This window comes from Muntiacus reevesi, chromosome 9 (assembly GCF_963930625.1).
Source record: "Muntiacus reevesi chromosome 9, mMunRee1.1, whole genome shotgun sequence".
Classification (NCBI taxonomy): domain Eukaryota; kingdom Metazoa; phylum Chordata; class Mammalia; order Artiodactyla; family Cervidae; genus Muntiacus; species Muntiacus reevesi.
In genome coordinates, this window is record NC_089257.1 from 52248047 (window position 1) to 52268883 (window position 20837).

General features: G+C 43.0%; 1 protein-coding gene across 2 annotated transcripts in view; it reads left to right on the plus strand.

Annotated features, from left to right (window-relative positions):
- Positions 1–20837, plus strand: part of TEAD1 (TEA domain transcription factor 1) — a 267742-nt gene that overhangs the window by 4522 nt on the left and 242383 nt on the right. The gene's annotated exons all lie outside the window — the stretch shown is intronic.

The window sequence follows — 20837 nt, forward strand, 5'->3', positions numbered from 1 at the left end:
CTCCGTGGAAATCCAACCATTTCTTAAGATACATTAGGGCTTTGTAGTGGCGCAGCTTAAGAGAATTTTGAAGTGTGTATTTTTATTTTAGTCAAAGCAAATGGGATGCCCTGAAGAGTGGGCTTTCAGGACAGTGTTTCTTACTGGGTGGGTCGCTTTCAGCTCTTAAGTTCTCCTTTTGTCCACTGGCTTTTTGCATGGTTGGGAGGATTCACAGAAAATACTTTCCATAGTCTGGGAGTCCTGCCTGGCTAACTGTGAAACCACTAGTCTCTCTTCTGATTGGATAAGGGGTGGGGGGAGTTCCTAAGAGGCCTCGTTTCTAGTTTTGTGGCAGGCCCGGAGAGGAAGGCTCTGTCCTGGCGGTATTTCTGGCCCCCACTCCCCAAGTATTTACCATCGTGATGCAATGCTTCCTGCCCTTTTCACATTAGTTTTGAAGGCTCTGTCATTGGATTTCACTAGTAGTTTTAGTTTGAGGAGCTGGGCCCAGAATTGGGAAAGGGGTTTAAAAAGAAAAAGTCGGTATTGAACAAGTTAAGCACCACCATTGTCTCCATTGGGAAATACTGGTTGCTTTGCGGCATCTGACAGGTTTAGATGTATATGTAAAGTGACTGAAACACTGTTGGTGGGGCAGATACAACAATGGCGGGTGCTGTTGTTTTTACTGATATATAAACTGAAAAACTGCTGCTAATGGTGGGAAATGTTAATTATGTGAGAACATATTGAACTTATATTCTCTGGCATGAACTTTTTAAAAAAATGCATGAACTGTGCTGCTTTTTTATAGGCACAGCTTTCTAATTATCATAATTCAGTTCAGCTCCGCACTTGGATGGAGTTCAAGTGCAATCTCAATTTAACTTGAAAGGAGATTTTTTTTTTTTTAAACTGAGAATGTTTAAGAAATTTTGAAAAGTTCATCCAAGAATGTTGTCTGCTTAGGTGTGGTTAATTGGGGGGATGAAATGAGTGGCTTTTATAATAGTTAATTAGATCTGCATATTAGGAAAGAGACCTTTTTTTTTTGGCTTTGTACTGTATCCAAACCTGCATCTTGGGCATTTTTGCATAACCAGATGCTATATGCTGTTGAGTTGTCTTTGGAAACCAATGTCTTTTTCTGATAGAAAATTAGCTAAATAGATATTTTATTACATCAATGATATGATCTCTGCAAAGACAAACTTTCTTTTGAGAAAATAGAAAGGCAGAAATCTTAAAATTCATTTGACAAAAATCACTGTTAATCTTTTATACCAGCCAAACCTTGAGAAGGTCCTTATGTGGTCATACTTGATGACATTTTGTAAAAGGGGTCATCTTTGACAATATTCATTCCAGTGTCCAATGTCCTTTATATTTTCCATGACCTTAGTGTCTTAAAAAAAAAAGTTAATGAAGCCCAGGTGCCAAATCCTCTGTGGAATCAATTTTAATTGGAAGTAAGAACAACTTCAGCTGGACCTTCCGACTTGCATCCAGTCTGATTTCTGCTGCTAAAATGCAAAGGGAGCCCACGGAAACCAAATGACTTCATTTGCTCTGGCACTTAAGAGCCGGATTCACTTCCCTGGTGGTGAAATAAAAGGAGCCAAGTGTTTTAAATAGCCACTCCCTGAGGCCTGCCCGCCCGAGTGTTTGGAGAAAAGCGCATTGTCTGCTTGCCGCTCTAGCTGGGAGCTGGCCTGGCTCGCCCTCCCCCATCAGGCAGCTCCGTTTCTGAAGTTGACATCTGGTTTTCTCTCTCTGCTCACCTGATATATACCCACACACGCGCACACATGCAGTGTGCACACATGTGTCCTGCAGGTAACTCGGATCTCTGACATTGAATGTGTGTGTGTGTTTCAGGTCACTCCTGGGATAGGGAGAGGCACATAGCTAATAGCACAAAATAAAATGTAAACACAGTAGCTGCCCCACATGCCGCTGCTGCTGGGTTTCTGTCCAACGGTGCTTTCTGGGTAGCTGTGCCTATTGTTATGGCAGCAACAGGCGGCAGAAGTTGGGGCACCATATGGCGGATGTGGGCCTCAGATAAGCTGTCTGGTAATTTAGCTCATCAATAGCATTTTGATATGCTTCATTTTCAGATCACCCATCACCATGGCTGGGGGTGTCTTGGGGGCTAACTGATTCCAAAACCATTGAAACGTCTGTGAGCCGATGCTTCCTTTGGTGGAATTTCTTTCAACCCTTTCTCCTTCACTGCCTTTTCATTTCAAAGCCTTTGGGAGACAATAGTGGTTAAGAGTGTAGAAAGGGCTCCATCATCTGAGGGAATCCTCAACCCCATCTTGAAATCTGGAATACTTAGAAGACCTCAGCAGGTATGTTCATAAAGGAAAACAGAAAACAAACTATTTAATAGCGTTTCATACTGGCAGAGTCAAGAAATTCGCGTAATTCAAAATTTGCTTTGGTTGTAAATAGTCGGGAAGATAAAACCAGCATGGTTCTTATTTTGACAAAATGTTTCTAGTTTTTTTGTTCACTAAAAATACCTCCTTAATTTTCTTCCACCTTTGCATTTTACCTTATCATCAAGTGCATGGGAAGGAAATCTATAGAAGAGGAGATATATGTATATGTGCAGCTGATTCACTTTACTGTACAGCAGAGACTATCACAACATTATAAAGCAACTATATGCCAATAAAAAAAATCAAGAGCAAAAGTGATTTCAGAGGAAGAGTTATCTGTGATTTGGAGGCAAAAAGCAGCTTCCTTTATGACTAAGAATTCTTAAAGAGGGAGATGCTTCTAGAACATCTCTACTCAGATGTCCATTGAATCTGAGCCAAAAGCAGAATCTCTGCCGCTGGTGAATCCACAGGGGGACTCCTGCCTTGAGTTGCTGGGGCCATTTCAGCAATTGTGCACACAGTAGGTATATTAGTGGAAATTACATAATGTGCATGACTATGTGTTTATCAACCGTGTGAATCTCATTCAGCAATTATTTATATCCCTGATGTGTGCCAGGCACTGACTGTGTGCCAGGGTAAGACTGACTGTCTTTTTCCCTACCCAGCCTTCCTGAACACTCTCCTTCTCCCTTCCAAGCCTCCCACCTTTTGACTTTGGGGTTTCTAGTTCTCAGTACACAGATCTGTTTACCTGGCTAATTCAGGATGGTTCTGAATTAAACCCAGGGCAGCCTCTTTCCATTCCTGTCCCTTGGAGCCTCTGCCTCACCAGCAGCTCCCCCCTGAACACGTGCATCACAGCCTACGTGGAGCTTTCCACAGACTGGGTTATCAGCCCTGGGGCCTCAGGAGGGCTGGGAGAGGTACAGTGTTTTTGTATTTCTAAGAGACCTCAGATATTGAGAATTATTGGGAATTATCTGATTGGGAATTATTACTCTAGGTATTCTAACTTTTACCTTCAGATGGAATCAGGCTAAATTTGGCCATGCCTCCTAACTGTAAATGGGCTTTTTCCTGTATTTGTGAGGTGATGTACCTAGGAGCGTATATTAACTCTTCATGGAATTCACTTAAGATCTTGTTAGTTTTAAAGATATTACTACACAGAAATGTGCAGGAGAGGTGATGAGCAGAACTACCTTTTTTGTGCTCAACACGCATATGTTACCCCCTGGGAAGGTAGCAGTTGTTTCCAGATGTGATTATAGAGGTGAGCGTCAGGCTCCTAGGCAAGGGGTTTAAGGACTAATTCTTGCCTGACTGTTTGCAGAGGTAGTTTTCATGTTTGAGTAGTGGGGATGTTCATAGAGGGTCTCACATGGTCCCCCTTGATACTGCAGAATAAGGGCATAGGAAGGCTGATGGTGACAACATCCCGGAGATGAGTATGGGTTTGCTGCTGGTGAACCACCCTCAGCTTTTTATTCTTCTTTCTTCTCTCCACTTTAGGCACTTAGAAATCCAGATGTTCCCAGCTTTACATAGAACTGTTACATTGAAACCTTTGCAGGTACTACTGTGTGCCTGGGATTTGGTGATCCAGCCAAGGGTCGTCAATGAATGACCATCAGTAAAACACCCCTGCAGAACTTCCAGTTTAGCAACAAAAACAGGCATGTGAAGAGATTAAAGAGGTCACAGTCCAGTGGGGAAGCTGTGTATTTCATATTTCATGAATCCCAAGGTGCAATTTTTTCCCCCTTATTTGAATGTTGCCAAAATTGGGATGTGTCCTACAATTGTGGCTGGCCAAGTGGTGGTCATGACCCATGACGTGGTTGCGTACACTCATCACAGCCTGCAGAACAAGTGCAGTGGAGAGGAAGAAAATTCCCAAATCAGTAGCCAAGCATTCCTAAGAATGCTCTTGAGGTCGCCAGTTCTCTTGTTGGCACAGAGGGCAACAGTGTGTGGAAAGGCATGGGTGTTGATCTCTCTGAGAAGTTTAGTATATCTGTCCCACTTTTGTTTGCTTATAGTTTCCTTTTTATGCCTGCATAAGATTGACATATAAAAAAAAGTATAAAATACAATTTCTAAGTCATAAGGTGGTGCTCTGCCTTTAACAGTTACTGGTATCTTTGAGTTGATGAAATTTTCATGAAACATGTTTGCATCTCTATCCAATATATTATTGATGGGTTGGTTTAAGGGCATAGATTGGGATGGGAAGATGCTTTCATTTGTACACATTTGTAGTTTTTAGGAACATGTGTTTATGTAACATCAAAATAAAGGGAAAAAATATCCAATGGGGAAACTTGATTGTAATCAAGTTTTAGATCTGTACCAGCTCATGACTGGCAGTGAACCTCCTGTATTAGTGTTTGAAGGTTGTGTTCATTACTCATGATATAGCCAGAAAGCTGTGTTGCTCAGTGGTGGGGAATGAGGAAACCTTTGCAGAGGAAGTGATGTTGGAACTAGGCCTTGAAGGGAAGGTTTTTTAAAATTAAATTGTTTTTTTTTTTTTTTTTGCCAGATACCATTTTGGGATTAGAGTGGGACCCAGTTGTTAAATAAACACCACCCCCCCCCCCCCCCCCCCCGGCCAAATACCCTCCAGAGTAATGAACATGACTCTCGAATAGTAATACAGACAGTTCATTGCCAGTTGTGAGCTGGTATAGGATCTGAAACTTCATTATGTTCAATTAATGAAAGAAGCGAAAGGGAGGGAGGGGACTGTTATGGGGAGCTGGAAGCTTCCTGATTCTGGTTTGGAAAAAGGCAAGATAATAACGTACGTTTGAAAACACAGGTTTGGAGTTGGACACACCTCAGTTGGAGTCTTGGCTCAGCCACACTTGTCCTATGTCCTTGGACAAATTACTTCCTCTCTGAGCCTTGGTGTTGCCATAGGTAAAATTTTAATAGAATGCCTCCTGTGTGCCTGACACTTAATAAATGCTCAGTAAACAGCAGCTTCACATGCTATCTTGTATACCAGGTCCTGCCAGGTCAGCCTGGGCACTGACTCTTGAAGAACACCCGAGGCTGAAGCAGTTGCTACGAAGAGCCAGGCTGACGGTCTCAGGCGAATGATTGAGATCCAGGAGAGGTTGAGGCATCCCGTCAAGTCTGAGACTATTAATCTCTTTGAACCACACTTCCCCTATTCATAAAAGTAGAGGAAATCCATCAGTAAGTACGTAGTATTTGAGGCTATCCCTTGCCAAGTGATAGCACAAACTTCTAAAGGTGGGTGGCAGGGTACACCTTCATGCACTCAAAAGGAAATGTCTTCCTTAGGTTCTGGCATGGAGGCCACACTCCTGACTTTGGGACTGGGTTCTCAAAGTTCTTCACCAAGATGGTTTTATGGAACTTGTCTTTTGGTAGAGTAGCTATTTTCAGGGCCCTGGACCTGCTGGTGGAGCCTTTGAGGAATCCCTGCTGGAGTTCTGAAGGCCTTGGCTCTGGGCATGAGATGAGAGAACGAGAGGCAGGCAGGTGCCTCCCCTGCCTTTGTTTCCCTCTTTGCCCTCAGTTTCCTCATCTGGAAAGTGGGCTGGTGTTACTTATTTTGAAGGGCTGTGATAGGTGTACATAAGAGTTATCTCCGTAGGCTGGAGCTGCATGTGTTTTTGTTGTTAAGTCACTAAATTATGTTCAACTCTTTGCAACCCATGGACTGTAGCATGCCAGGCTTCCCTGTCCTTCACTATCTCCTGGAACTTGTTCAAACTCATGTCCATTGAGTCGGTGATGCCATCCAACCATCTCATCTTCTGTTGCCCCGTTATCCTCCTGCCCTCAATCTTTCCCAGCATCAGGGTCTTTCCCAGTGAGTCAGCTCTTCACATCAGGTGGCCAAAGTATTGGAGCTTCAACTTTAGCAGTCCTTCTAATGAGTATTCAGGGTTGATTTCCATTAGGAAAGCAGAAACAGGTATCACTCCTATCAAATGTATCTTGTTCCTGAAAGTATTCCAGACTCTGGAGTTAAATCTTTGCCCCTCTCATCAGATTCCTTTGTCTAGGCCTTAAATATAATTCAGATAATAATTGACACTCGTGTGTGAATGGCAAACTGACCCTTTGCCAGTATATTTGCATATTTAAGAGAAAGTTTATTAATCCAAGATGACTGTCTACTTGAGTTAGTACCCAGGTACTTCCTTGTACATGAACTGAATCCTTTCTGAAAACTGGTGGATTTGAAAACTCAAAACCTGTGTTTTCAAAGCCAGAGGCCCTAAGCTGGTCTTGCTCCACTTGACAGCCAACTGTATTTCAGGGTGTGTCTCTGTCCCCATGTTTTCAGATTGGGGCCACTCTCAGTGACAGGTTTGAGCTATTAAGACTGCCTTGTGTGAACCTGGGCTGAAGACCATCTGCAGTTTTGTCTTCTTCTGTTGTCAACCAGGGTACATAGAACTGTGTTAATCTGGTTTCCTACTTTAAATTAAAAATTAAAATTAAAAATTGTTAGGAGAGATAAGTAGACTAGTTGGGAATAAAGTCTTTTAGAGGCAGGGGAGAAAGATTTAAAACCAATGGTTTACAACCTGTGAATCTATTAAAGGTCACTGAATTAAACTTTTAAAAGGATGTGTGAATTATATGTCATAGAAGAAGGTAAAGCACAGTGCTACCAGAATTTCTCATGTGGCGAGTCCATTTGTTTTACTGGTCAAGTGATTAAGATTGATATTCAGAGCAATGAGGTAATAAGAGTTTATATCTCTTTTACTTTACTGGTGTTAGTGTGGAGCCTAAAGGTATCCGTTAAAAGTATCTACAGTGGAAAATTTTTTTACTTATGAAAATATAACTTCAGTGTTGAGGGATGACTCGCTCCTTAATGATAAACGTTGACCATTTTAACCACCCATATGGCTTACAGTTTAAACAGCCTGCAAACTAAATGCTAGAGGATAAATAAACTAGGAAATCACAAGGGAAAGAGACCTGAAGGCATGTGAGGCCACAAGTCAAGTCTGAATCTGATTTGCTAGTTGATTTAAGATAGGGAAAAATTGAACCCATCATAGATTAATTTATACTTCAAGTTTCAGGCTGTGCCCTGCCCCCCCTTTTTTTTTTTTTAAAATAATTTTACCTTGGACTTTTTTGTTGTTGTGTCCTCTGACCAGATGCACAGTGTCTTCCTTATATTAACTGTTTGTGGTGGTTTCATTCATTTGTATTGCTAAAGGATTGTTCTCTACTGTTCTTCATGGCTGTGTAACTTCTTGTGTGGTATGGTCCTGGTTTGTGCTGCTTGTCATGGCACAATCTTTAATAGTACCCTCGTTTACTCTCAAGATGTTCCAGTTTGGAGGATAAATCATATGATCATGCTACTAACAGAAGCTGATGAGGAAACTGGCTGACTCCCTTTAATTAAGCAGAATAGAGAGAAAAATCTCAAGCAGGAGACTTCTGTGGTACCCTGTATTGAGCTTATAACAGTGTTATTCTTGGAGTGTTCCAGGCTGTTTCTGAGCTTCAACAGAGGGGAATTTCAGAGAACAACTTTGCTTATAAACCTGTGCTAGTTTCAACAAATTGTTTCAAACCCTCTGCTATTCTGTGGATCAATTCATGATGAATTAAAAAAAAAAAAAAAAGCATCTCATCATTCATAAGAATGATTCAGCTCTGTTTCATTTCCTTTTGGAATTGTAGAGTTCAGAAGTTTTTCCCAGTGGAATTCTGACAGGTTTGTACTGTGTGAAATTTGGGGATTTCAGATTACAGATTTTCGAACCTGTAGTCTTGGAGCTCTTGACACTCTTCGGTTTCAGACTTGCTCATCTTTGTTCCTTGGGAGACTGTGTAATGACATCCTGGGATGTGCCCAAACACACTGGAGCCGGGATCCACAGGGAACTGGTTCCAGGACCTCTGCAGATACCAAAACCCTGTGGGGAAGTGGCAGAGTTTTTGCACATAACCTACACACATCTTCCAGTATACTTTAAATCGTTTCTTTAGATTGCTAGAGACTTTCTAGGTGGCACAGTGGTAAAGAGACCACCTGCTAATGTAGGAGGCACAGAGGCTTGGGTTTGATCCCTGGGTCGGGAAGATCCCCTGGAGGAGGAAATGGCAACCCCCTCCAGTATTCTTGCCTGAGAAATTCCATGGACAAAGAAGCCTGGTGTGCCCACCAGGTCTCAAAGAGTCAGACAGGACTGAGCACACACAGCACAGCGTAATACCTGATACAATGTAAATACTACCTAAGTAGCTGTCAATATGGTGTAAATGTTATACTGAATGTAAATAGTTACCACCTTGTGGCAAATTCAAGTGTTTTTTTGGTAAACTTTCTGGAATTTTTTTTCAAATTTTTTCGATTTGAGGTTAGTTGAATCTTCGGATTTGGAACCTGTGGATACAGAGGGAAGACAGAGTGGAATCTTAGAAATTTAAGAAATTTTAGAACTTTGCCCAAAACCAAAAATAATTGTAAGGACACTGCTCAATTCCAGATGGTTCTTTTGACAACATTGTTCGCTTAGTTATTTTATCATGTGCTTTAGGCAGTAACTTGGGCAGGTGTTGAGTTTGAAAGAATGGCTTCTGGCCTTCACCGTTGAGAATTGGGAGAACTGTTTCCTCGTTGGAGCAGTTCACTGGGAGAAGGCATTTGAGGGTCCCTCCAGGGCTAGGAGATTTCTTGGTGGCTCAGATGGTAAAGCGTCTGCCTGCAATGCGGGAGACCCGGGTTCAATCCCTGGGTCGAGAAGATCCCCTGGAGAAGGAAATGGCAACCCATTCCAGTACTCATGCCTGGAAAATTCCATGGATGGAGAAGCCTGGTAGGCTACAGCCCATGGAGTCGCAAAGAGTTGGACACGACTGAGCGACTTAACTTTCACTTTCTTTCCAGGGCTAGGATCTTGGTCCCTCCACTTCCAGTTATAAGGGTTGGATAGCCCCTCACTTGGCTCTTCCTGTGACCTTGGAGAAATCGCTTGAAAATCTTTGCTTTCCCTTTCTGGGAAGATACTGCAGCCTACTTTTGAGCTGAGCTGTAGATTAAAGAGATAAAGTGTTAGAGCCTTAGGCCAAAAGGTCCTGGAGTGGTTGTTATCTGAGTCATCCCTTCCACTACCCCAAACTCCCCACCTTTTGTGGAGGAGGAGCACTACCACTGAGTTCACTCCATAACTTTCAGTTGTGCTCATTCCCAGGCCACCCTGGGTGAATTTGGATAAGAAAGGAAGCCTGACAGGCCAGCTTCTGTCTTGAGCCCATTCAGCATTACCTTATTTAAACCTGAGAGCTTTATTTGTGGTTGAAAAAAGTGAATCTCAGAGAGAGTTAGTCACTTGCCCAAGGTCACACAGCCAGGTTAACAGGGCCAAAGTTTGATGTCAGTTCCTAGATCCCACCAACTCCACAGCTTTCAGGCTGACAAGACTGCATATTAAGTCACTTGTGGCATTCGTTAAGATAGACCGTGACACTGAAACAAAAGTAGACTTGCACTCTTTTGGTGTATTTGTGCAGAGTACTTAATGCTTTATTTTGTTTTGTGTTCTTGGTGGCCCATTTAACCCATGGTTTTCAAAATAAACATGTTGGGTGTGGCCCACTCCAACCTTTACTAGGGGGTCTGTTCCTCATATTGAGAGCAGGCAAGATTCTCTTCTTCCCTTCAGTGTCAGTCTTCAAAGACTGGGGATGGGATAAGGGGAGAAGGGCAGAACATCTCACCTGGCTCCTTGGGCTTTGTTGTTGTTCAGTCTGTCAGTCGTGTCCGACTCTTTGTGGTCCCACGGACTGCAGCAAACCAGGCTGTCCTTCACCATCTCCCTGAGCTTGCTCAAACTCTCATCCATTGAGTCGGTGATGCCACCCAACCATTTCATCCTCTGTCGACCCCTTCTCCTCCTGCCTTCGATCTTTTCCAACATCAGGGTCTTTTCCAATGAGTTGGCTCTTCCCTTCAGGTGGCCAAAGTATTGGCCCTTCAGCTTCAGTATCAGGCCTTCCAGTGAATATTCTGGGTTGATTTCCTTGTCAGGGATGTGGGGGGAGAAGCAGATCTGGTTTGGAGCTCTGGACCTGGACCTGCCAGTTTATCTGGTTTTTCTTTGGAATGTGCTCTGCAGTTGAGCTGCAGAAGCTGGCCTGCAGGCAGAGATAGTTAGCCCCCTCTACACCCTGGAAGCCTGGATGTGGAAATACCCTCATGCCGGGGGTAGAGTTGTTAGGTAGATGGTCTTGACTTGACTCCTTGATAGTGGGATTGCTTGGGAACATGGGAGATACAGATGAATCTCTCCCCTCCCCACCCTGGTGACCAGCTGGAAACTATGTCTTAGCCTGTGGAATGTGATGGACAGGGGCAGGGGCAGAAGGGAAAAGGGAGTTAACTGCTCTGTTCAGTTGTTGTTGTTGTTGAGTTGCTAAGTCGGGCCTGGCTCATTGCAACCCCATGGACTGCAGCACGCCAGGCTTCCCTGTCCTTCACTGCTTCCCAGAGTTTGCTCAAACTCATGTCTGTTGAGTCAATGACGCCATCCAGCTGTCTCATTGTCTGTTGTCCCCTTCTCCTCTTGCCTTCAATCTTTCCCAGCATCAGGGTCTTTTTCTAATGAGTCGGCTCTTCGTATCAGGTGGCCATAGTATTGGAGCTTCAGTTTTAGCATCAGTCCTTGCAGTTAATATTCTGGGTCGATTTCCTTTAGGATTGACTAGTTTGGATCTCCTTGCAGTCCACGGAGTCCAAGCATTCCAAGCCCTTAATAAATCAGGTCTCTGAAATAGATAATATGGACTTTGAAATGGAATTACTAGTGGGGTTGCTACCCATCTTTGATATCTTGGTTGGCTTTTAGTCCAAGGTTATGGGATGGTTATGGGATGGCTGATAATGTCTTACTTTTGTTCACCTGATTCTGGTAACTCTGAATTAGACTGAATTCTGGGCTAAAAGGGGTCGGGGCCACTGATGGCCAGTACTTGTGCTCCTGTCTTCCCCCCCCTTCCCTGTACTGGTTTGCCCACTTCTTAGAGCCGTCATATACCCAGTGTCTTTTGGGTACTTCTGCTGTTGGCTATTTTGGTGTTTTCCTGACTTGGTGTAGATCTCACTAGCACTTTATATATTTTGCAACATAGCCTAAAAGCATGGCTTTGAAGTCAGACCCAGTCCTAGTTATGCTTATTGGCCATAAGCTCTTGGGGAAGATGATTTAATCTCTCTGGGCCCCTGTCTCTTTATCTGAAAAATGAAAATATTAAGATAAAGTGAAATATGACAGAGTATGACGAACGGCCCACAGTGGGCTTCTCCATGGGTTGCCCCAACCCATACTGGCATTTCCTGCTTCCTCTGCCCTCCAGTTCCTGGTCCAAGATCTGAGGGTTTTGTCCCATCCAGAACACCAGTCTGACAGGCGCTCATTTATTTGCTTTTCCATCTTCCTCCTCTGGGTTTAGTTTTAAGCTTTTTTCCAGCTTCTCTTCTTGCTGGATTTCCTGCTCTGTTTTTCTCTCTTCAGACAGTTTCTCTTTTGCTTTCATATTTTCACACACGCACACAGAGACACAAAACATGCTGTCCAATTTTTTCACCCTTTCTCTTCTGCTGTTATCATTTTGAAATCTTAAAGAGATTGCCCCTTCAGTTTCCTTGGTTTCACCAAAAATGGTCAGCAGCAGAGCACCACTTCTTGATTTTGCTGTCTTTCACACTGGAGAGCGTTGGATCTCTTGGCTCAGAGAGTTACTGGCCCTCTTAAGAGTTACTATTTTGAAAAGGCTTAACTCATTCTGATTCTCATTACTTTATGAATGTGTGGAATTACACACATTTCTTCCACTTACCTGTTTGCTCTTGGGCAACCTCTTTATTCTTTTTGAACCCCAGTTTCTCGCTTGTAAAATGGACATGCTAGTGCCTTTCTCGTGGGTTATAGTGAGAGTTAGCTGAGGGTTTGCATGTTGCTTGGCAGAATGTACCATTAAAGTTATCTGCTGATTATAGTTATGGCTGTGATTACCGTCACCTGGTGGCTAAGAATTAAGAGTGCCAAGTATCTCTTCCTTTGGCACCTTTCTATTATTTTGAAGGAGAAAGACAGGAACCGTATCTTAGTATTTTTATTATTTTAGATTTTCAAAATTTTTATTGTGAAAACCTGAGTATAGTAGAGGGCAGTGAACCACCCTGGACCATCATCACTTAGCAATAGTTACCAACCCATGGCCATTCTTGTTTCTTTCAAATCCCAGCATCCTCTCCCACATATTATTTTGAAACAGTCTCAAAATGTCATACCATGTTATTTGTGAAGTTTTCAGTATATATTTTAAAAATTATGACTTTTTAAGAAAGACCAACTGTTGGTGTTTAAGGAACACTACCTCCCTGGTGGTCCAGTAGCGATATTCCACAGTCCCGGTGCAGTGGGCCTGGGTTCGATCCCTGTTCAGGGAACTTGATCCCACATGCCACAGTGAAGACCCAGGGTGGTCAAATAAAAAAAAACAAAAAAACAAAAAAAACAAAAAAAACTTGTAATATCATCACACTAACATTTTAATCATGATTACTTAATATAAAATATCTAGTGAGGCTTTAGATTTCCTTGTTCATCTCATTAGTGTTTTCCCACAGTTGGTTTGTTTAAATCAGGATCCAGACAAAATTGAAGGTTATCGTTGGTTGTTGTGTTTCTTAAAACTCTTTAAAGTTTGTGTCCCTCTTTTTTCACCCTTTACAGGTGATTTGTTAGAAAAGCCTTGTTTCTCTTATAGAGTTTCTCTCATTCTGGATATGCAGTTGCATTCTCTTGGTGGTGTTTATCCTGTTCCCCTGTCCTCATTCTCTCCTATAAATGGGAATTTAGACCTAGAAGCTTGATCTGTTTCAGGTTCAAGGTTTTGGGGATGTTTTGTTTTTTTTATGACAGGAATATTTCATAACTAGTAATCCACCAGGAGGCACATGATGTCCAGTTGTCTCTTTCTTTGCAATGTTAGACATTGATTTATGACCTGTGTCTGTATCTGTTGTTTCACACGGGCTTTATAAACTGATCATATTCCAGTCCTCTTGTTCCTACTTCGTTTATTAGCCAAAATTCTCTCATGGAAACGTTCTGTCATCAGTTGTTTGGTTAATCTGGCATATGGTTGTACAGAAAAAGCAGGTGTGTGGTTTTCTTTATTTTTGTTTCTTTTAGTATCATTATGCGGTTGTAGATTTAAAATTATTGGATGCTTTTGACTCCGTTGTAGTTTCCTCTTGCATGCGTGATGATATTGTTGGGGTCAATTTATAGCCCCCTTGGACTATAGCCCACCAGGCTCCTCTGTCCATGAGATTCTCCAGGCAAGAGTACTGGGGTGGGTTGCCGTGCCCTGCAGGGAATCTTCCTGATGCAGGGATTGAACGCATGTCTCCTGCATTGCAGACAGATTCTTTTGCTGAGCTGCTGGGGAAGCCCATTTTCCTCTTCTGATGCTTGCCTTATACAGTCTTTGGGCCAGGGGAGTATCTTTAGTTGGCTCCTTTGTCCTTTTGATGTGACCCTTACAGTTTTTGAAAGCAGCTTCCTTGCTGTCCTGTGTCTTCCTGTGTTGGATTTAGAGTGAACCAAATTCTGCAGAACTTTGATTCCTTTTAGTAGGAAATGCTATTTCAGAGCTACAACTTGGGTAGGGTCTCTATTACCCTCTATCCCCCTTCAGAAATGGATCCCACCTACTGTGTCAACTTTTTGATCCATGATAAAAACTTCCTTTGCTCATTAATCTCATGCTTGGCTCCTTTGGCTCTCATTCTGCATTTCCGTGCTTGGGCTTGTCATCTTGTCCTGTTGTCCCTTAAGAAAAAGACCAAACTGAAAAATGCTCCCAGGACAGTTCATGGTTTGACTCTCATGCTGAAGGCCAGAGCTCACATTAATTTAGGCTTCACAGAAGACTTTAATCATTGCCTTCAGTCCTGTCTCCCTGATGGTTTGTTCTGCACCTTGTTTAAATAACCAGAAGGTGAGAGATTCCTTGTCTCATTACCACTCTGAGCCATTCAGACTGCAAGCTATATTTTGAGGATATTGTTGGGGTCAATTTTGCATGCCTGTGTTTGAATAAATACTTGTTGAGTTGAGTCTTGTACTTTTCTTTTCTGAAATGATTAAAATAGAATATATTTACTCTCTCTTTAAAGAATTTATCACTAATACATTATTTTTATGAGCTAAAAAATTTTAAAGCCCTGTAGTTTTAGGCAGATTTGTTTGTTGGAGTCCTAGATGGAACACAGCTATTGTTGGAATTAGCTGCCATTGTTGGAATACAGAAGTAAGCCTTTAAGTCTAAAATGAGTGTTTTTTTGTTTCATGAGTCTCCTATAGACTTATTTTTAGTAATTTCTATCTTTCTATCTGGCATTTCTATCTTTTAGTAGTTCTATCTGTAATTCTATTACTAATTTAGGCATTTTGGAAATTGTTTGATGTCCAAGGTTGGTGCAGCACAGAACATGCACTTTGGCTGGAAAAAAAGAAATCTCATTTAAAAATACATCTACAGGGCTCTCTTCAGAGGTTCCATTTAGGCCTGGAGTTTCAGCTTCAGTAATATTTCTTTTGTTGGTGGTGAAACAAAGCTGTATGCGTTCACAGTCCAGCCAACACAACCTCACAGCAAAGTGACTAGCACTGAAATTATCGTCATTCATGACATCCTAGGAAATTAACCAGCATCCTGTCCTGTGAAATTTTGGATACTCATTTAACATCTCACCCCACCACAACCCCTTCCCGCCTTCCCCCTCCTTCACCCCCCACCCAATCCCTGCCCCCCCACACCTTTTTTTTTTTTTTTAAAGCACCGAGCTTCATTTAATGGTTCGTCTGTATTAAGTACAGTAAAGGAGGGGCTTATTCCCTTCCTCCTCCTCCAGGGGAACACAGAGAGGGCAAGGGGTCCTGTAATTCACAGGCAGGCCTCCGTGCCCTGAGGTTAAACTGGTTTCACAAAGGGAATTTTCTTTATGGTCCTGTGGCTTCCTAACACAGTGGAGGCTTCAGGAGGCAAGTGGTAAAAGCTACCAAAGAAAAAGCTGGACTGGAGCCACTGACGTCATGTCAGTAAATCTGCTGGAGGAGCCCGGCTGGGCAGTGCCTGCCAGGCAGCCTTTGCACTTTGGCCTCGCCTGGTCAACTGGTCTTACTGCTCCCTCCATCCCCGCGCCCTCGCCTTCCCCCACAGCACTCCATCCCCTCACCCCCTCATCCCTTTCTCCCACTTTTGTTTTTTTTCCCCCTCTTCCCTCTGTGTGACTGGGCAGCTGCACTTGTGTTGAAACCTGTAAATGGTTTGAAAGCCACCCCTGAAACTCGTCCTGATCTTAATGCCCTTAGGGGAAGGACCGGGGCAGGGAAAACCCAAGGGCTGATGGGCCAGGGAGGCTTGAAAGCTTTTCCTTAAGTGGGACTTTTTTTTTTCCCCCAGTTATTTATTTGACTGCACCAGATCTTAGTTGCAGCCTGTGGAATCTTTCGTTGCATCATGTGGGATCTAGTTTCCTGACCAGGGCTCAAACCCGGGCCCCCTGCTTTAAGAGTGTGGAATCTTAGCTACTGGACCACCAGGGAAGTCTCTGTAGGGGAACTTCTTGATGATGAATGAATCTATAGGGACTTCATGGGGAGCACTCGGAGGTACCAGCTCCCAGCTCCCAGCTCCCGACAACTTTGAGATTGGTTTGCTTTTCAGGACGTGTGTGTGTGTGTGTGTGTGTGTGTGTGTGTTTGTGTGTGTCTAGTGGGGAAAAGAGAAGACTGGTCAGAGGATAGGTGGAAATACTGAGTTGCAGTCTTCCTGTAATGGATGATTTAAGAGAATGAGTTCCACCATGAGCCCTTTATTACCTATTACTCATTGGTCAGCTAACCCTGAACTCTCCCTGGCTTGCAATTGTAACAGTTAAATCTAGAACTACACGCTGCTTTCCGACTTTGGTTTTTTTCGAGTCACCACTCCAGATGCGCCTAAATTAAAATATTGCTGTGCTAAATCTATTTTTACATCTAGGAGAATGACATCTAAAAATAAACCTTATCCCACCTGTTTTTCACTTTTGGGAAGTTTGGCTTCCCAAGACTTGTGCTACCAAGTCACAGCCCACAGATCAGGCTTTTGATCCAATGTGAAGTCCGCATTCTGCTTTTCCTGCTGTGGGTGTGATATTTTCATGGTTTCATTAGCCATTGTCCTCCTGTTTATTTTGTTGTGAATATTCATTTGCAAATAAGAGTGAAGCATGGGTTCAGAGTGGTTTTGAAGTTCCTGAGTGTTAGGGTCAGAAACATATTAAAAGTAGTATCTTATCCATGAATCATTAGATGAGTCAGTTCCTGAAACCACTACAAGCCTCATAGTTCTTGGCTACAAGCAAAAGCAGGAAATCCAGGCTTCAATAACTTCCTTTCCCAGTCCTGGCTGTAGTTGCGTTGGTGGTTAGGTTCTGCTGCCTGCCTTTGTAAAGCGGTAGGAAGATGTATGTCTGAGGAACAAAGACGCGCGAGTCAATTTACTGAAAGTGTTTATTATTTGTGGTCTTGCTGTGAATGTCAGGCTGCATTGGCATACCCTGTCCTGCACCGCTCAGGCCAGGCAAGGCGGCTGGCTGGTCCAACAAGATGCCCCCACAAATGCACGGGGAACGTTTCAGGGAGCTTTAGCTCGGGTCCAGTGAGTCCTCAGACTCGAGGGCATGCAAGCAGACACTAGGGGCAGAAAGCTCTGGAGCCCATATGTGTAGCTGAAGTATCCACTTCTTTTGTTTTGTTTGCCTTGTTGGGAGACAGAAGAGAGAGGAAGGGAGGAAGGGAGGGGAGAACACACGAGTGCCAGCCCGCCCAGCTCTAGCCCGGCTCTTGATCTTGCTTGCAGTTTACTTCCTTATGTACAGGGTCTTTTTTTTTTTTTTTTTTAAATTCCTTTTACAGTGTTTCAGGCCAGTCTTACTGACTTCAAAATCAATTTGATAACTCTCTTATTAAGTATTGTATAAAGTAAGGGAGAAATGTGAAATGCTGCCTCCCAAAGTCATGGGTCTCCATGCTCTATGTTCTGTATTTATTTATTCTCTTATGAGCAGCTTCCCCTCCTCTCCCTTGTCAAGTGGGGACAGACTCTGGTGTCTCTCTGGTGTTTTTATGCTTTGCTTGTGAGTTTATGGACTTTTCCCGTCTTAAAAAAAAAATCAAAGTGAGTGTGATGCATTTTCATTTATCAACGCTAATGTTCTTCCCCGATGTTAATTGGTGTTGCCTAGCTGGAGGGATTTGAGAAAGTGGGACTGAAACGACTTTTTTCCACCAGGTTTACATGGAATCATTGGAAGCTCTGCTAGGAGTCTAAAAATAGAGCGGGTAGACAAATCTTGTGAAAAAGATGAGGAAAGAGAAAAAATGAAACAGTGAGCAGTCACCTGTTGGTGCCATCTTTTAACTTGAGCTTGTTTCCAATTCATAGCTGGCAGTAGCTCAGAAAGGTCAAATTCTATTTCAGCCTTTATAAAGGATAAAGTAAAAGGAAATGCAAAAGTTTGCCTGCCTTCTTAATGAAGCCTGGCTGATTCAGAGCACAGCCAGCCTGGTAGGTGCCACTTTGTTCTTACTTGTCATTTGTATTTTGTGTTTGGGTAATTCTCTCTTCCACTTCGGTCTGAGTTAAGAGGTTCTGATGAGCTTTTGAGCAAGTTGGACTTGTTTTGATTTCAGAGGTTAGACTGAAAGTCATAACATCTGACTTTGGTTTTCCAAATTTCAGGCTTGTCCAAAAACCCCCCTTAGTCCTAGGTGAGTTTGTTAGGGAACTACTGGAAATATATTCCTCTTATTAATGTGTGAAGAGTAACTGTCTAAACTTGGAAGAGATTTTTCCTTACGTTGTGAGAAATACAAATCCAATTATTTTTATTTGTCCTACATTGATCTGAGAGTTAACTTCTTTTTAATGTAGCTTTCAGGCTGGGAGTGCAGACTGAAGCTTGAATTGCTTACCGTCTCTGGACCAGGTTGTTCAGGGCCAGGGATTGATTCATTAATTAAAATCAATGTAAATGGATTTGTAAGCCTCCTGTAACAGATTATCTTATTAGCAACCACACAGAGCAGCCCATGATCTGGGAGGAATGTGTTTGTTGCCCTAGGTGCAATAGACCCCCCACTGATGGACTCTTTGGGTCTACTTTATGAGAAACCCAGAGGCTTTTGTAAGGAAGGAGCCTTGCTTAACCTTTACACTGAACAAATTCTTCCTGTGAAAAATGATTTTTAGGATGCCTACCCCAGAAGGCTTTAGTTCCATGTGTGTTTCTCTACCATGACTGCTGCTCTCCCCCACCTTTACAGTCATGATTCAAGGACACGTCCGTGTATTGGCCATGTTTGGCCCATTTCCAGGCAAGATTCCCGCCAAAAACCCTCCTCTAAAGGGAAAAGGAGAAACCAGAAATAAATTCCTTTTTGACAACAACAAAGTGCTTTTTTCCCTCCGACTCAAGCAACCAACAGGCAAACTACAAAGAAGACATTTATCTGTTATTTGAGGATCTGGCTGTACAGCTGTGCTTCCTTGGAGTGATGACAAGACAAGATGGTACCTTTGGAAAACCTTGTGGTTGTAACAGAAGTCAAAGTTCATGAAGCCGTTGTCATTTCTATTGTCATTTTTTGTAATTGCGCTGGACAGGTAGATATCCTCTATCGTTAGACCAACTCTCCCACCTTTTTTCTGCTGTCTGGATCAAAGGGGGATGTCTTATCCAAACTGAGTTGAATTCTCTCTCCTGAATATTTTGGGATTGAGACAGCAATCCTTGTTGGTCTTTGACGTGCACCCTACAATTCTGGGATAACTTAACTGGGGAGTTGCTGTGTGACCCTTGGGTATACAGAAACATAGGATGAAAACTGCTCTGCAGAGAGGAAAGGACAAAGTGGTTGTGCAGAGGAGGAGAGGAGAGATCTTGGGAATAGTCTCATTTCCGCATGGTTTTCCATTTCCTGGTTTCCATTTCCCATGAGGGCTGGCTGCAGTTCCTGATTCAGGGTCATTTGATAGACCCCTTGTCCTTATAATGAACCCACGTTCCCCTACTCTTATGTTTTGATTTTTTTTTTCCTTAGGTTAGTGGGAGTGGGTTTCTGTTAATTGAAACCAAATGGTCTCTGGCTGACTAGTTTGCTGGGAAATCAGCCCTGTGTGATGTTCTGGAGAGGCCTCCTTAAGAGTGATAGCACGTGGCTTCTGCTTGGTCTGCAAGGCAGGGCTGCTGCCCTGGACCCAGTTTTCCAGTTTGGATTCTGTTTTGAGGGAACTAACTAGGTCAAAACAAGAAGGATTACCCTCCGAACCTGTGTTTTAGACTGGAACATTTCAAGACCTTATGTAGGCCTTTCTGCTGGCTGGTTTGCCATGTGGATTTAGGTAGTGCAGCAGCTTGATTGAAATGTGGCAGGTAAGGAATTTTCCCAGTCATGCCCCGGGGCGCTGAGGAGTTCTGGTTGGTTGAGCACCTGGAAAGAGGCAGGCCAGGTGTGTCATTAGGCCTGGGTGCTCTGCCTGGTGGTGCCAGCCCTGCCTTCCTCCCCTCCCATCGCTGATCAATGTGGAAAGCACGCGCTCGGTGGCCTTTGGCAGATCTTGGCGATGATACATCCAGCGTGTATGTCGTGCACGTGTGTCCAGCTCCCTCTGTCAGAGAACCTTCCAGGTTCAACGGATTTTATTAGCAAATGGATCAAATAGCAAATTCCTCTCTTGAGGAGACCAATAAGATGCGTGTGTGCCCCTGGGGATGGTGTCAGAAACAAAAGGCCTGCTTCATCCGTTCTTCCCCAGGTTGGGGGGCCGTGGGGGGTGGCAGTGTAAATGGACAGGAAGAAGACTTAGGTGAAACTTCACTTTTAGAAATAACAAAGGAGAAGTTGTTGAAGGGGAGAGGATTTGTTTTGGGAAACCCTTACCAGGTGTATTAGGAGATGTGTAGTATTGGCATCTTTTACAAATTTGAAGCCATTATTTCGTTCAGGCTTGATATGACATGTTCTACCTGTGGGTCTTTTTTTTTTTCCTTTTTTTTTAACTGAGAAAGTTTGGAGGCTTGTTTTTTTTTTTTGATTGAAGTATAGTTGATGTATAATATATAAGTTACAGGTATATAAGAGTGATTCACAATTTTTAAAGGTTATGCTTCATTTATAGTTATGATAAAATATTGGCTATATTCTCTGTGTTGTACTATATATCCTTGTAGCTTACTTTATACATAATATTGATAGTTTGTTCCTCTTAATCCACTGCTCCTATATTGCCCCACCCCTTGCCTCTTTCTGTGCGTAACCACTAATTTGTTCTCTGTATCAGTGAGTCTGTTTCTTTTCTGTTATATTTACTAGCTTGCTG